The 16,273-nt window shown below is 38.8% G+C and overlaps 1 long non-coding RNA gene across 1 annotated transcript in view; it reads left to right on the top strand.

Annotated features, from left to right (window-relative positions):
* Positions 1 to 4,399: 4,399 nt before the first annotated feature.
* The window catches only part of LOC115898742, an 84,100-nt gene continuing 72,226 nt past the window's right edge, over positions 4,400 to 16,273 (top strand). Inside the window, exon 1 of the long non-coding RNA XR_004058431.1 lies at positions 4,400 to 4,834. This is a non-coding gene — a long non-coding RNA (uncharacterized LOC115898742). The remainder of the gene's footprint in view (positions 4,835 to 16,273) is intronic.

The raw sequence follows: 16,273 nt of genomic DNA, 5'->3' as shown, positions 1-16,273 counted from the left end.
GAAGAAATCATCCAAGGAGCTTTCTCAGAAACTTCACTCAAAGTCTATTGCCAATCTCATACCCTCCCCCACAAATACATCTGTCAATTTGATTTCATTTATGTAAATTATTTATTAACTTGTCTTCCTGCATCATTAGATTATAAGCTCTTTGGGGCTGGAGCACTGTTTAATATTTGTGCTAGACTCCTAAACAAGTAATAGTACCTTGCCTCTGACAAAGACTCTCTCCTTGACCAAATTTGAGTTAGGCTCTTGTGAGCCTTCTTTTCAACTAAGCTCTGACCTTGGGCTCTGTCCTTGGCTTGCTTAGTTCAGTTTTAGCAAGAATCCTGCTGAGTCGGTTTAGTGGAAAACACCTACCCTTGGTATCTGATCATTCTGGATATCTGATTAGATATCTCATCTCCCATCCCTGATATCTTATTACCCTGGTCTGCCTTTAGCAAGATTTTCATCAAGTTGGTTTAGCAAGAATACTCCTAGAATTAATGTTTCCTCTTAGTAATTTTCCATTAACTGATGCCTCCACTCTGCTCCTTGTTTATAAATTCCCACTTATAAATGTTACTCCCCCCTTGTTGGACTCAAGAGTTAAGCCTCACCTCTCTCCTCTACTGTAAAACTCCATAACAATAATCCTCCTTGAATTAAGTCTTTCTTACCATCTTTAACAAGTATCATGAAAACATTTTCTTTAACATCATATTTAGCCATCAGATATAGACCTTTTCCAAACTTTGGCGTGGCATACAAGGCATTTCACAATCTTTGCTCAATCTACTTCTCTATATTCAACTCCATTACAACTTTACACTTCCCGGCCCATAAACACAGATAAAATAAGCATACGTCACACTTTTCTACTTTTGCTGAATACATCATGCACTTTCAAATTTTATGGGCTTTTGAATATACTTTTTACTTTGCATGGGATATTTTTATCCCCTTTTGGCAAATTCCCACTCAACTATTGACACCTTCTTTTATGACTTTATTTATTCAAGGAAGATCTACTCTTGATTTACTAGGTGCATCTACTATGCCAGCACAGAGTTCTGTTTTTGAAGAACTCACTGATTTGTAATTGTAAAGGTAAATGAAGGTGAATAAAGAAAAAAAAAAAAAAAAAAGAAACGAAAAGAAGGTGAATAAGGAGAAAGAGATTATTTTCTCCCCCTTAGCTCTTAATGTATCTCCTTGCGAGGCAGAGTGAACCTTTATCCTTTCTCTAACTTTTGGAATGTAGATAAATCTCTCCAGAGACCACAGAGAAACTACGCACACATATGTCCAAGGTCAAGGTCACATTTCTCTTTGAAATGTAAAGACATGTCTTCAAAGTTAATGTAGGAGCCCATCTCAAGGTGTAACCATTTGTCTTTCAGGAAGACGAGAAGTATCTTTGGGGAGGTAAGAAAAGTTTTATTATTCTGTTGGAAGAATTCAATTAACTAAACAAATAGCTGCCTCAATTCTCAAGTGGACTTGGTATCTTGTAATATATAAGTTGTGTAGAATTTCATTTTGAATTTGCAGTCTCTTGAAGGCTACTTATATGCGTGTACTCTGTTGTGCTTACTCGATAATAAATCAGCTTTCTTTTTTTTTTCCATGTTGACATAGAGAGGTCTGTTTGTTGTAGGAATTTTTACCTTTCTATCGTAGTAAGGCAGACGCACTGATGTGGGCAAAGGAGATGAGATTTTATCTTGAAACCCCAGGAAAGATACTGAAGGAGTTTAAGTACAGCAGTGACACAGTTCTCTATCTAGAAAGGAACACAGAAGAATTAAAGATGATCAGCAGGATTTATATATGTATTCCTCTATTCACTGTTAAAAAATGTGCGATAGAATGTGATTAGTTCAATAAGTGAACAGAGAATGCATGTTTTATGTGGCAAAATACAGGCTTTAGAAGATATAAGCAAATTTTGTAAAAAGTCTTTCCCCGTGAGTTACTGATGGTCATTAGAAAAGGCTGAACACTACGGAATTGTTTTCCTTTGAACCTGAAAGGCATGTCTGCTCCATATGGAAGGAAAGGTATGAGCTGTGTGAGAACTCTATCCAAGCTCATTGCTACATTTATACTTGTAATATATATTCCCTATGTTATGGTCCTCCACACTGGTTACAGCTTGTTGATGATCTCCAATCTGATACTTCTATTTAATTCGTTCTAGAGTGATTCACTCTTTTCCCCTTTCCAGTTGTTCTTCTCTTTCTTCAGTACTTTTTGGCTGATCTGTATAAAGTTTCATTTTAGTGTGACAGTCCATTTGAGCTCTCCTCTAATGTTTCTTTTCTCTCTCTCTCTCTCTCTCTCTCTTTCTTTTTGGGACGGAGTCTCGTTGTGTCGCCCAGGATGGAGTGCAATGGTGCCATCTCGGCTTACTGCAACCTCCACCTCCCAGGTTCAAGTGATTCTACTGTCTCCGCTTCCCAAGTAGCTGGGATTACAGGCAAGTGCCACCACGCCTGGCTAATTTTTTCATTTTTAGTAGAGGAGGGGTTTCGCCATGTTGGCCAGGCTAGTCTTGAACTTCTGACCTCAGGTGATCTGCCCACCTCGGCCTCCCAAAGTGTTGGGATTACAGGCGTGAGCCACCGCGCCCGGCCCTCTACTAATGTTTCACTGGCACTTATCATAGGACTTCTTAGAGTTTTTACACATGGCGTAGCTATTTTTACACTTTCTAAAATATTTAAATATTTTATCAAATAAACATCCAGCAGGGCACATTTTGTAAATATGTTTACATATTGTATTAAGTTTAATACAGAAAATCTAAACCTAATCTCAAAAACATCAAGTAAATAAGTCCCTAGAATATCACACAAGTTTGTACACAGCCATTGCCTACATGTCAATTCTCAGTGCCAATATTTTAAAATTAAAAAGTGTAGTTTTGGAAGAATCACTGGATATTTACATGTTCATTAACTGGAGTGTTTATGCAGATTTCTTACCCAGGTGAACCTTTGGGAAAGATGTCTAATCACTTTATAGATCTAGATGTATCTCAGAAAAGGTAAAAACTGATCTGTGGCTGAGTGCCTAAGGAGGCGTGGAAGAAGCTAGGGATAGAAAAATAGAGGCAAGATCTTAGAGGACTTTGAATGTTAAGCTAGGGAATCTGTACTTTCTCCTTTATTAGAGATAATGAATCTACTGAAAAATAACTCCAATTTTTACTAAGTGCTTGCTCTGAGCCACAGTAAGTTATGTATGTTAAGGGCTTTACATTCACTTTTCCATTTAATCCTCATAACTACTCTATAGGTATTATAATTATCCCCATTTTACTGATAAGGAAACAGATTCAGACAGGTTAAAAATCTCAGCTCAGGCTGGGCGCGGTGGCTCACACCCATAATCCCAGCTCTTTGGGAGGTGGAGGCGGGCGGATCACTTGAGGTCAGGAGTTTGAGACCAGCCTGGCCAACATGGTGAAACCCTGTCTCTACTAAAAATACAAAATTTAGCCAGGCGTGATGGCTACTCGGGAGGCAGAGGCAGGAGAATCACTTGAACCCGGGAGGAGGAGGTTGCAGTTAGCCGAGATGGCGCCACTGCTCGCCAGCCTGGGCGACAGGGTGAGACTCTGTCTCAAAAAAAAAAAAAAAAAAAAAAAAAAAAAAAAAAAAAAAATCCTAGCTCAAGGAAACAGAGCTACTTGGTGGTGGAGCAGAAATTCAAATTTGGCTGTAATTTCAAAGCCCATTCTCTAAGCCAGAAGGAAGTGAGATTAGCTTTTCATTTGATCACTGGTACAAGTATGAGAACAAATTGCAGAAAGACAAGTCTAAGCATTTACTGCTGCAACAGCATACCAGAGTATGCTGTTGCAGTAGTAAATAACTGTTAGGCCCTATTAAGGGAGGTGACCCTTAACCACCTGAGTTATGCAGACCAGTGACATAGAGAAGTTATTTAGAAAATTACCCTGGCAGCTCTTGTGAAGGATGAATTGGAGGAGCCAAGACAAATAAGTAGGCAAATAAAATAAAAGGCAAATAAAATAAAAGGCAAATAAAAGGCAGCTAGACAAGTAGTGAGGTTGTTGGTACTGTCACTCTTAATTAAACGCAGAGGTGCCTGTCGAGGGGCTGAGAGACTGTCGTACCCCAAGTCCTCGGGCCTCTCGAATTGCAGAGCATCCTGGACCTCTCCTCACCCACCCTTACCTTCACGTCGCTCCTTCTAGGCCTTAGGAAGTGGGGTTTTGAGCACTTTCTAGGTCGCAGGCCTGCTGGTCTGAGCTCCGACAGCGGCGCCAGCGGTGGCAGCAGTCGCCGACAGGGGTGGGGCGCATGCGCACAGTTGCTAGGCAACGGCGGTCGGGCGCCGCGGCGGTAACCGCGCCGGGGCTGTGTGTGTAGGCAGCGGCGCCAGAGGAGGAGGAGCAGGAGGATGCAGATGCGACCGCGGCCCCAAGAGGGAGCCGCCGCTGCTCTGTGGCCAGGGGGGCCCAGGGACGGGAATCAGGCCTGGGGGTCGCGTTGCTGAGGGGACTGGGAACGGCGGTCACTCCAGAGGCTCAGGCCTAGTACCCCAGGAGGGTCCGGGCCGCTGGGCGAGCGCCTGCCCCCCATCGTCTCCCTTTGTCCCTCCACGTCGATGGTGGTGAAGTTGGCGGCGCCACGGAGCGCAAGGCACCAAGCTGTCTCCCTTGCACCCAGCTTCTCTCTAGCCCCGGCTCTTGGACACCTGCGCCGCCGCCTTCTCTCGCCCGCCGAGCCCACCCCCGGCGGCGGGCGGGGGAGGGGCTCCCCCCTGCAGGGGCTGCGTCGAGCAGGGCGACGACGGGGACCATAGGAGAGTAGGGGTGAGTAGTGGCACCGCACTCGCTCTGTTCTAGGGCGCCTTTCCGGCCTCCGGGGCCCCGGGAGGCGAGCGAATCGCTGCTTTCGCCTGCAGAAGCTTCTGACGCCTCTCCCACATCTGCTCGCAGCTCTCTATTCCCTTCGAGGTAGTTTTCCTTCTCATAGCCACCACTTTTTGGTCTCAACCCTGGCGTCCAGGAATGCGGGGTGGGTGCTTAAGGCCTGGCTTTGCTTCTTAGATGCCATAGATGCTGATAATTCTACGTACAGTCACGCAGCCTGGTTCCTGATTCGTGGACAGACTCTCCCAGTGCCGTGCTCGCCCCTTTCCCCTCGCTCTGGCTCTCGCTCTCAGGAGGCTCAGCCTGACCGCGGGCTTCTCAGGAGCCCATTCCCCGGGCTGCTGCCGCTCCATGCCTCAAGGCTTGAACAGATAGCTGGAGTGGCCCCTTACTTTTCAGTGTTGTTGCTATTCGTGTGCTGAGAGCTCCCAAAAGCCTTGTGCCTGGCTTCTGACTCCTGACATGTACGTTAGGAAGATAGTACTTATATTAAATAATAAAAACAATAAAACAAACACACACTCCACTTGACTTCTAAAATGCCATCAAACTTGAGAAGTAGGCAGAATGGCTGATTGATAATAGGGGAAACTGGTTTTACAAACTACTTTTCATCGAGAATGGCATACTTCTTTTTTATTATAAATATGATGATGAAACCTAAAATATCCCAAATAAAAGCGAGGATGGGTTGTGATATATCTGTTCTTCCTGAGGTAGCCTGCAGTTGAAGATAGTTCTGTAAGCAGACAATAAAAGATGAGTTCTTTTCCCTCCCTATGGTTTTTAAGCCATTTCAGGTTTCTTTTATCTGATAAGACTTGGCGAGAAAGAAGCGTAATAATGGAAAAGCTAAATTTTCCTTTCTTTGTAAACGCTTTTGAGCTAAAGATTTTTTAAAAGGATATATAGATGCCATTTATGATTAAATGTATTGGATGAATCTGTCAAGACTGCAAACTTTGTTAGTTTGGGGTAAAATGCTTTGCTTTGGGAGCTTTCATGTTGTTTGAGGTTCTTTGGGGGTATAGTTTGAATTAAAGCACAATATAATTCTAGTACCACTGCAAAATAATCTTGGACCTCAGAGAGTATTGTTTGTTTTGTGCGTTAGCAAGCTGACATGCTTCTAGTTGCTAGACTCCAAAGGTAATTTTTTTTTTGTTTTGTTTTGGAAAAGCTTTTGATGAATTTAAGTCTGAATTATTTGGAATAATAGTGTATCATATGAATACTTGCTCTTCACCTTCACATACTTAGAGAACCTGGCAGTAATTTGAATCCAATCTAATATTCCATTGAAATGAGTATGGCTATGAAGGTGCCACATACTCTAAGAGCATTTACCTAGGGTGTCATAACCACATTATAAAATAAAATTGATGGCTTATTTTGCAAATGCTATCAAAGCACTTGATCAGTGAACTCTGGAATGAAGTTTTTTTTTTTTTTTTTTTTTTTTTTTTTAAGTGACTTTCAACGAGTTTTTATTTTCTAGCTTCTAATGAATGCCTACTACTATACCAGGTATTGTGGAGAATAGAAGAGAAACAGCAGTTTACCTGTTGGGTAAATTGCTTACCCATTAGAAAAAGGAAAATACATATATGAGACATCATGGTCAACAATTGGAACATAGAGTCATGTTGAATAAGGACTAAAAGAGTTATGAGTAAAGGGAGATTACTGTAGGCTGGATTTGTCTGAGAAAGCTTTGTAGAGAAAGTCATACTTGATTTGGTTCTTAATAGAAGTGTATGCTTTCTTAGAAGGGGGAAGAGTTCAGCATAGCGTGAGCTAAGGCACTTGATTTTCTAATCCTTGTGCATATTTTCTCCTAGATAAACTTAAAGGAGAAGAGGACTGTCAGTGGCAATTAACTTCTTTGTAGTGGGCATAATTTTCTATGATAAACTATATACTAAATTAACAAATTAAATATAATTTCACAGATATACATGCTATAGAAATCAGGCTTTAAAATAATCATCCTGTTACCTGAGGCAATTGAGAATGTTTTCTAAGCAGATGTAGGTAGAGTGTTAAGTTTACATGTTTTTGTAACCTGTACATTTTTTTACTGTCCACTAAGAGACGGTTATATTCTTAGTCTTTCATACAACACTGGTCTGATTAGTACAGCCTTAAATTATTAATGTGCTTCAAAGACTATTTCTTGATAAAATAAATTAGGGAAATTTTATATGCAACATTCATTTTGATCCATTAGTATATGATAACTTAGTTTTTAGTACTACATTTAGTACTACATTTAGTACTGCTATTGCTATCATTTTCTGAAAACAAAGGGAGGGGTACATCAGAGTCCCACAAATTGATGTCTGTCAAAGTTCTAATATCATGTTATTAATAATGTATGTATAATAAATTGACAACTAACATAAATGTTTAAACTGCAATTACAAACCTCTGCAAGCTTATTTTGGTACATTTCTAACATCCTTCTGCTATATTGAAAATTAGTCAGATGACTAATTGTCTCCTAGGTTTTAGTCAGCCATTGTAAGTTGGCATTTACACATAAAAAATAACAAGATATGGAGTTATTCTATCCATAGAGAGGTATGTCTCCTAACATAAATTCACATATTAGAATTCCAAATGTAAAGAATTCACAGATTTACTTTCAGGAACAATACACTTGAAATTTTTGAGGATTATACAACTTCTGTACCTTTTATTTGGTATGTTTTGCTGCCAGCAATAGTCTTCTTTGATTAAAGTTAACTTTAATTCACAGTAGCAAATAGTTTCTAGGCCCAACAAATATAATTATTATTTTGAACATCCTCTACTTAGAACATCAGCTATTAAATAAACAAGTTATTAGAGAACAGAATGGCCTATCTGGACACAGTCAGCAAACAGCTATGATTATTGTTGGAAATTAACCAGTTAACAGATAACAAAGTATATTCAGAAGGCATTGGAGTAAATCATTTTTGCTAAGTTAGTATTGTACATTTCTGGTCTTATGACAGTATCAAAGGGATGATCTTTGGAAAGAGGAGGGAAACTGCCAAGAAAATTAAAATTACCTTGTATGTCACATTGTAAGTACTGTGGTGATTTAAGGCAGGTACATACTTTAGTTAAATTGCTAGGGCTCAGTGGTGGCAGCATGTAAAATAGGGTAAAGAACTGTCAGCTTCTGTTAAGTAAAATAGGCTCATTCTCAATATTTTTACCTAATGACTGCATCTGGAGGTAGGACAGTATTACATTAAGTACCACTGATGCATCTATAAGTTATAATTTTCCTTAAGTTTTAAAAGAATTATATTCTAAAGTATGATCTTTATTATATCATTGGACTAAAAATTTTCCCAGCTGAGCACACATCTCTCAATTGTATGATGGAAGTTTGTGAGATAAATGACTTTTTCCCAGCAATTCTTTTTAAGAGGAAGTTTTCCTGGAACATAACATTTTTTACTAAGTGAAAGATACCTGTAGCCAATTCAATGTAGGAAAAAAATGTGGAGACTAGAATTCCTTCTTAAAGTGTGCTATCCACAAAGAAAATACAACAAAAACCTTCATATATAAGTTGTAAACTAATATCCGCAGGAACTCATACACAGTTATCATTCTCTCAATATCATATCTTATGAATTGTTAATCCCCTTTAGACTTTTGGTATCTGAAAGTTCCCCTGTAGTCTGACTCATTCTTATTTTCCTATTGACAAGTGCACCACTGGGATTTGACAGGGAGATTAACTTTGTTACTGATAGTATTCTACTGTAATAAGTTTTTTGTAACAATTTTTAAAATGCAATAAATATTAACTGAAACCTGAAATTGAATTTTGACATGATTAATAATGTGAAAATGGATATATTTCTAAAATAATATTCACTTAAAGCCATTGTACAGTAAGTTTTAATATCACTATAACCTTTCACAGCCTCGAATTACATAACTCCTCATTATGCTCACTTTTCTGTACCTCACTTCTACTTTTCCTAACTACTGTGGATTATTGGTTTGTTCTCACTGTCGCTCTTCAGCTGCTTCTTTGGCCCTTAAATTAGTTTCACAAAAGATATCTATCTTTTTATAAAGTTATTTAGGAAAGATTTTCTGTGATTGTCTAAAAAGCCAAACCCAGACTGGATAAACTGCATTTAAAACTGGGTGAATTTGACTGGAAGTGGTATTGAGAGGAAGAATTGCCCAGGTTCTTTTAAAATACTGTGACTAAATCAGGCAATTTTTGAATCACTAGGTTTTTATTTCAAAAATAATTTATTTTTTTTACCCTAGGAAGTAAAAAGTCAGAAGAGGTTGGGTCCTTCTGGAATACAAGTAGGGATCCTTTCATTTGGATTGTTTCAGATTTCCTCATTGCGTTTTTACCATCTAAACTTTACGTAGTTACACTTAGGAACTTTTTCATTTTAGAATAAAGAGGAATATCTTCTCTATTCTTCCAGACTGTCTTATTACTACTGCTTTGTATTTATGTAGCATCTTTTATCAGATGAATTCAAATAGTTATTTTTTATTATGTGACATTTCTTACCATCTTTTTGGGAATTAATTTTATTTTTCTTTCAAATTGAATACTAGTTGACATATTGGGGTGTGACCCAAGTAATAAGTTTGATTCCACAGGTCGTATATAAGCCAGTCTCATGACTTTTAAGTTGCTCCTTGCCCTTTTTAGGGCTGGGTGTATATTATTTACTAACATATGTAATGGTTCTTGCTAAGTTTAATCTTTAAACGTGCACATAGATCCTTATATTCTGTTTCTCTTCCTGCATACTTTTAGGACTATCATTATTAACTTTTTTTCTTTTTGCTTGTTATCAATAGATTTAATCTTGGATTATGTAGTTGTTGCTGCCAAATTGGTTCAGATACCTGTGAGTCTGTAGAAACAAGGAAAAAAAATAGGGGTATGAGAAAAATGAGTCTTAGATTTTACGTTTCAAATTTTTCTTAATTTGCAATAATTTAGGGAGAACAAGTCTAAAATGGGTGAAGTTTTGAATTTTAGAAATTTTTTGTGAACTGTAGTTTTTATGGTTTTCTTGTACATATATTAACCAGGATTAGATCAAGATCCCTTAGGAATCTTGATTTAATAAATATATGAGAATGATTTATAGTTAGTGTATCAATGGATTGATTATATGTAAAGAAATATTTCTAAAGTAGTTAAAGCTGCTTGGAAGCATTGTTTAGTTTTTTTGTTTTGTTTTGGGAGGGGGAAGTTGAGACAGGGTGTCACTCTGTTCCCCAGACTGGAGTGCAGTGCCATGATCTCGGCTCATGGCAACTTCCGCCTCCCTGGCTCAAGCGATCCTCCCACCTCAGCCTCCTGAGCAGCTGGAACTACAGGTGTGCGCCACCACGCCCGGCTAGTTTTTCTATTTTCAGTAGAGACCGGGTTTCACCATGTTGCCTAGACCGATTTTGAACTCCTGAGCTCAAGTGATCCACCCACCTCGGCCTCCAGAAGTGCTGGGATTACAGATGTGAGCCATCGTGCCTGGCCACATTTGTTCTTTTAAGTAGTTTTAATATCCTTTCTACTATCTTGTTTTTAAATTTGTTTAGTAAACTCTTTATGCAAAAATAACCCTAAAGTCACTTTAATTTCAGCTCCTTTCTGAATTATTACAAATTCTGAATCAGTGGGGTCCAGATTACAGTACAACAAAATTTCATTATTTCATGCCCCACTAACCAAAAACTTGTTATAGGCTAGATGTATATATAGTAATCATGCTAAAAATGAATTACACTCTACAGGAGAAGCAGCCAGAGTCCTATAAGAGGTTAGGCAGTATTGGAGCTTCTTTACTGGGTATCTGCATATGATACTGAAGTAAAATAAGTTACAAGAATGGAGGAACATCTAGGTTTTGTGCGTTTAAAAAATCTTCTAAGTGCTGTATTACTAATCAGAGCCATTAATTGTATCGGGCTGTTTACAAGAAAAGGGATGTGAACATCACTTAATGTAAGCAAAATTGAGGCAGGTGTGGTAAACTGCTTTCATATGTTTTTTTTTTTTTTTTTTTTTGAGACGGAGTCTTGCTCTGTCGCCCAGGCTGGAGTGCAGTGGCCGGATCTCAGCTCACTGCAACCTCCGCCTTCCGGGTTCACGCCATTCTCCCGCCTCAGCCTCCTGAGTAGCTGGGACCACAGGCGCCCGCCACCTCGCCCGGCTAATTTGCTTTCATATGTTTTAAAAACTGTAGTACCAATATTATCTGCATGTAAATTCTGTGCACTTACAAACTCTTCCTATCAATTCATCAGAGTAAGAAAGTAAAGTATGCATTCAAAGTTACACTTAGTAGTCTTTGTTGATGGTATTGCTGCAGCTCTAAAAGTAGTAAAACTTCAGGACCTTCTTCTTCCCCATTTCTGAAATAATAATCATATAATGAGTGGATGCATATTGGTACTGATTTGTTCTATTTATGTTATGATGCAAGAAGCACTAAAATCCAGCATTTCTGATGTTCTGAGATGAAATTCTTCTGACAATAAACTGGAACTTCTGGTCTGCCTAACTTGTTAAAGTTACAAGGTTAACTTGTTAAAGACTTGAACTAGGGTGAAGCAGTCCATAGAGCACAACTACACCTAATACTAGAGTTGCTAAAGGCATGTTATTTACTACTTATGCTCTTTTTTTTTTTAATCGATAAACCTTTTTTTTTCTTTTTTATTATACTTTAAGTTCTAGGGTACATGTGCACAATGTGCAGGTTTGTTACATATGTTTACTTGTGCCATGTTGGTGTGCTGCACCCATCAGCTTGTCAGCACCCATCAACTCATCATTTACATCAGGAATAACCCCAATGCCATCCCTCCCCCCCCCTCCTTCCCCATTAGTAGGCCCCGGTGTGTGATGTTCCCCTTCTAGAGTCCAAGTGATCTCATTGTTCAGTTCCCACCTATGAGTGAGAACATGCAGGGTTTGGTTTTCTGTTCTGGCGATAGTTTGCTGAGAATGATGGTTTCCAGCTGCATCCATGTCCCTACAAAGGACAGGAACTCATCCTTTTTTATGCCTGCATAGTATTCCATGGTGTATATGCTCTACATTTTCTTAATCCAGTCTGTCACAGATGGACATTTGGGTTGATTCCAAGTCTTTGCTATTGTGAATAGTGCCGCAATAAACATACGTGTGCATGTGTCTTTATAGCAGCATGATTTATAATCCTTTGGGTATATACCCAGGAATGGGATGGCTGGGTCATATGGTACTTCTAGATCTAGATCCTTGAGGAATCGCCATACTGTTTTCCAAAATGGTTGAACTAGTTTACAATCCCACCAACAGTGTAAAAGTGTTCCTATTTCTCTACATCCTCTCCAGCACCTGTTGTTTCCTGACTTTTTAATGATTGCCATTCTAACTGGTGTGAGATGGTATCTCATTGTGGTTTTGATTTGCATTTCTCTGATGGCCAGTGATGACGAGCATTTTTTCATGTGCCTGTTGGCTGTATGCATGTCTTCTTTTGAGAAGTGTCTATTCATATCCTTTGCCCACTTTTTGATGGGGTTGTTTGTTTTTTTCTCGTAAATTTGTTTGAGTTCTTTGTAGGTTCTGGATATTAGCCCTTAGTCAGATGAGTAGATTGCAAAAATTTTTTCCCATTCTGTAGGTTGCCTGTTCACTCTGATGGTAGTTTCTTTTGCTGTGCAGAAGCTCTTTAGTTTAATTAGATCCCATTTGTCAATTTTGGCATTTGTTGCTGTTGCTTTTGGTGTTTTAGACATGAAGTCCTTGCCCATGCCTATGTCCTGAATGGTATTAGCTAGGTTTTCTTCTAGGGTTTTTATGGTATTAGGTCTAACATTTAAGTCTCCAATCCATCTTGAATTAATTTTTATATAAGGAGTAAGGAAGGGATCCAGTTTCAGCTTTCTATTTATAGCTAGCCAATTTTCCCAGCACCATTTATTAAATGGGGAATCCTTTCCCCATTTCTTGTTTTTGTCAGGTTTGTCAAAGATCAGATGGCTGTAGATGTGTGGTATTATTTCTGAGGGCTCTGTTCTGTTGCATTGTTCTATGTCTGTTTTGGAACCAGTACCATGCTGTCTTGGTTACTGTAGCCTTGTAGTATAGTTTGAAGTCAGGTAGCCTGATGCCTCCAACTTTGTTCTTTTTGCTTAGGATTGTCTTGGCAATGCGGGCTCTTTTTTGGTTCCATATGAACTTTAAAGTAGTTTTTTCCAATTATGTGAAGAAACTCATTGGTAGCTTGATGGGAATGGCATTGAATCTATAAATTACCTTGGGCAGTATGGCCATTTTCATGATATTGATTCTTCCTATCCATGAGCATGGCATGTTCTTCCATTTGTTTGTGTCCTCTTTTATTCTGTTGAGCAGTGGTTTGTAGTTCTCCTTGAAGAGGTCCTTTACATCCCTTGTAAGTTGGATTCCTAGGTATTTTATTCTCTTTGAAGCAATTGTGAATGGAAGTTCATTCATGATTTGGCTCTCTGTTTGTCTGTTACTGGTGTATAAGAATGCTTGTGATTTCTGCACATTAATTTTGTATCCTGAGACTTTGCTGAAGTTGCCTATCAGCTTAAGGAGATTTTGGGCTGAGATGATGGGGTTTTCTAAATATACAATCATGTCATCAGCAAACAGGGACAATTTGACTTCTTCTTTTCCTATCTGAATACCCTTGATTTCTTTCTCTTGCCTGATTGCCCTAGCCAGAACTTCCAACACTATGTTGAATAGGAGTGGTGAGAGGGCATCCCTGTCTTGTGCCAGTTTTCAAAGGGAATGCTTCCATTTTTTGCCCATTCAGTATGATATTGGCTGTGGGTTTGCCATAAATAGCTCTTATTATTTTGAGATACGTTCCATCAATACCGAATTTATTGAGCGTTTTTAGCATGAAGGGCTGTTGAGTTTTGTCAAAAGCCTTTTCTGCATCTATTGAGATAATCATGTGGTTTTTGTCTTTGGTTCTGTTTATATGCTGGATTATGTTTATTGATTTGCATATATTGAGCCAACCTTTCATCCCAGGGATGAAGCCCACTTGATCATGGTGGATAAGCTTTTTGATGTGCTGCTGGATTCGGCTTGCCAGTATTTTATTGAGGATTTTTGCATCGATGTTCCTCAGGGATATTGGTCTAAAATTCTCTTTTCTTGTTGTGTCTCTGCCAGGCTTTGGTATCAGGATGATGTTGGCCTCATAAAATGAGTTAGGGAGGATTCTCTCTTTTTCTACTGATTGGAATAGTTTCAGAAGGAATGGTACCAGCTCCTCCTTGTACCTCTGGTAGAATTCGGCTGTGAATCCATCTGGTCCTGGACTTTTTTTGGTTGGTAGGCTATTAATTGTTGCCTCAATTTCAGAGCCTGCTATTGGTCTATTCAGGGATTCAACTTCTTCCTGGTTCAGTCTTGGAAGAGTGTAAGTGTCCAGGAAATTATCCATTTCTTCTAGGTTTTCTAGTTTATTTGCATAGAGGTGTTTATAGTATTCTCTGATGGTAGTTTGTATTTCTGTGGGGTTGGTGGTGATATCCCCTTTATCATTTTTTATTGCATCTATTTGATTCTTCTCTCTTTTCTTCTTTATTAGTCTTGCTAGTGGTCTATCAATTTTGTTCATCTTTTCAAAAAACCAGCTCCTGAATTCATTGATTTTTTGGAGGGGTTTTTTGTGTCTCTATCTCCTTCAGTTCTGCTCTGATCTTAGTTATTTCTTGCCTTCTGCTAGCTTTTGAATGTGTTTGCTCTTGCTTCTCTGGCTCTTTTAATTATGATGTTAGGGTTTCAATTTTAGATCTTTCCTGCTTTCTTTTGTGGGCATTTAGTGCTATAAATTTCCCTCTACACACTGCTTTAAATGTGTCTCAGAGATTCTGGTATGTTGTATCTTTGTTCTCATTGGTTTCAAAGAACATCTTTATGTCTACCTTCATTTTGTTATGTACCCAGTAGTCATTCAGGAGCAGTTTTTTCAGTTTCCATGTAGTTGAGCGGTTTTGATTGATTTTCTTAGTCCTGAGCTCTAGTTTGATTACACTGTGGTCTGAGAGACAGTTTATTATGATTCTGTTCTTTTATATTTGCTGAGGAGTGCTTTACTTCCAACTATGTGGTCAATTTTGGAATGAGTGTGATGTGGTGCTGAGAAGAATGTATATTCTGTTGCTTTGGGGTGGAGAGTTCTGTAGATGTCTATTAAGTCTGCTTGGTGCAGAGTTGAGTTCAATTCCTGCATATCCTTGTTAACTTTGTCTTGTTGATCTGTCTAATATTGACAGTGGGGTGTTGATGTCTCCCATTATTATTGTATGGGAGTCTAAGTCTCTTTGTAAGTCTCTAAGGACTTGTTTTATGAATCTGGGTGCTCCTGTATTGGTTGCATATATATTTAGGATAGTTAGGTCTTCCTGTTGAATTGATCCCTTTACCATTATGTAATGGCCTTCTTTGTCTCTTTTGATCTTTGATGGTTTAAAGTCTGTTTTATCAGAGACTGGGATTGCAACCCCTGCTTTTTTTTGTTTTCCATTTGCTTGGTAGATCTTCCTCCATCCCTTTATTTCGAGCCTATGTGTGTCTCTGCATCTGAGATGGGTCTCCTGAATACAGCAGACTGATGGGTCTTGACTCTTTATCCAATTTGCCAGTCTGTATACATAATAAAGGTGTACCTCAAACTAGCTTAAAGTAAAAAAGAGTTTATGTTAAGTATAAGAGGAAAAAGAAAGAGCAGAAAGTGTAGTCTAGGTACAGGAGAGACTTCAACTAAGTTGAGGAGCTGTCCATAGCTAAAGGAATTTTCCTCCCTCTTTCTCTTCTCCTTCACCACCTCTGGGGCTGTAGGGTCATCTGTTTATCTCTGTTTCTTTCAGTGTATGTACTTCATTGTTCTCACTTCTTCAGCACACAGCCAGATCTGGTTTATTCAAGAGATCCCAAGTTTACATATTCTGAATTCAGGCAATCAGAAGAGACTCAGTATCTCCGAATTCCATTTGCCAATTCTCATTGACACAGGTTGGGCTACATGTCCAGCCAGAATCTGATTATCCATGGCTAGAGGGGCAAGATCGTGTCATATAAATATGGTTATAAATATGGTTATTAGGCCCCAACCCTAAGTGAAGGGACATACAATTCCCAGAGAAGGGAAGATTGTGGGTAAACAGAATCTCAGGTAGTGTCTACCACGAAGTATAAACTGTGGTACATGGAATAAACTATATGAAGACACATGTATGTTTCTAAAAGAAAAGCAAAATAAAGCACATTTGCCATATGTTTCTCTTCATTCACAGAACAATAATGAACATTAGAGATCATATTATGTACCCTCCTCATTTTAA

The sequence above is a fragment of the Rhinopithecus roxellana genome, chromosome 7 (assembly GCF_007565055.1).
Source record: "Rhinopithecus roxellana isolate Shanxi Qingling chromosome 7, ASM756505v1, whole genome shotgun sequence".
Lineage (NCBI taxonomy): Eukaryota > Metazoa > Chordata > Mammalia > Primates > Cercopithecidae > Rhinopithecus > Rhinopithecus roxellana.
The sequence above is the reverse complement of the archived record's forward strand: the minus strand, read 5'-3'. Positions and strand labels throughout refer to the sequence as shown.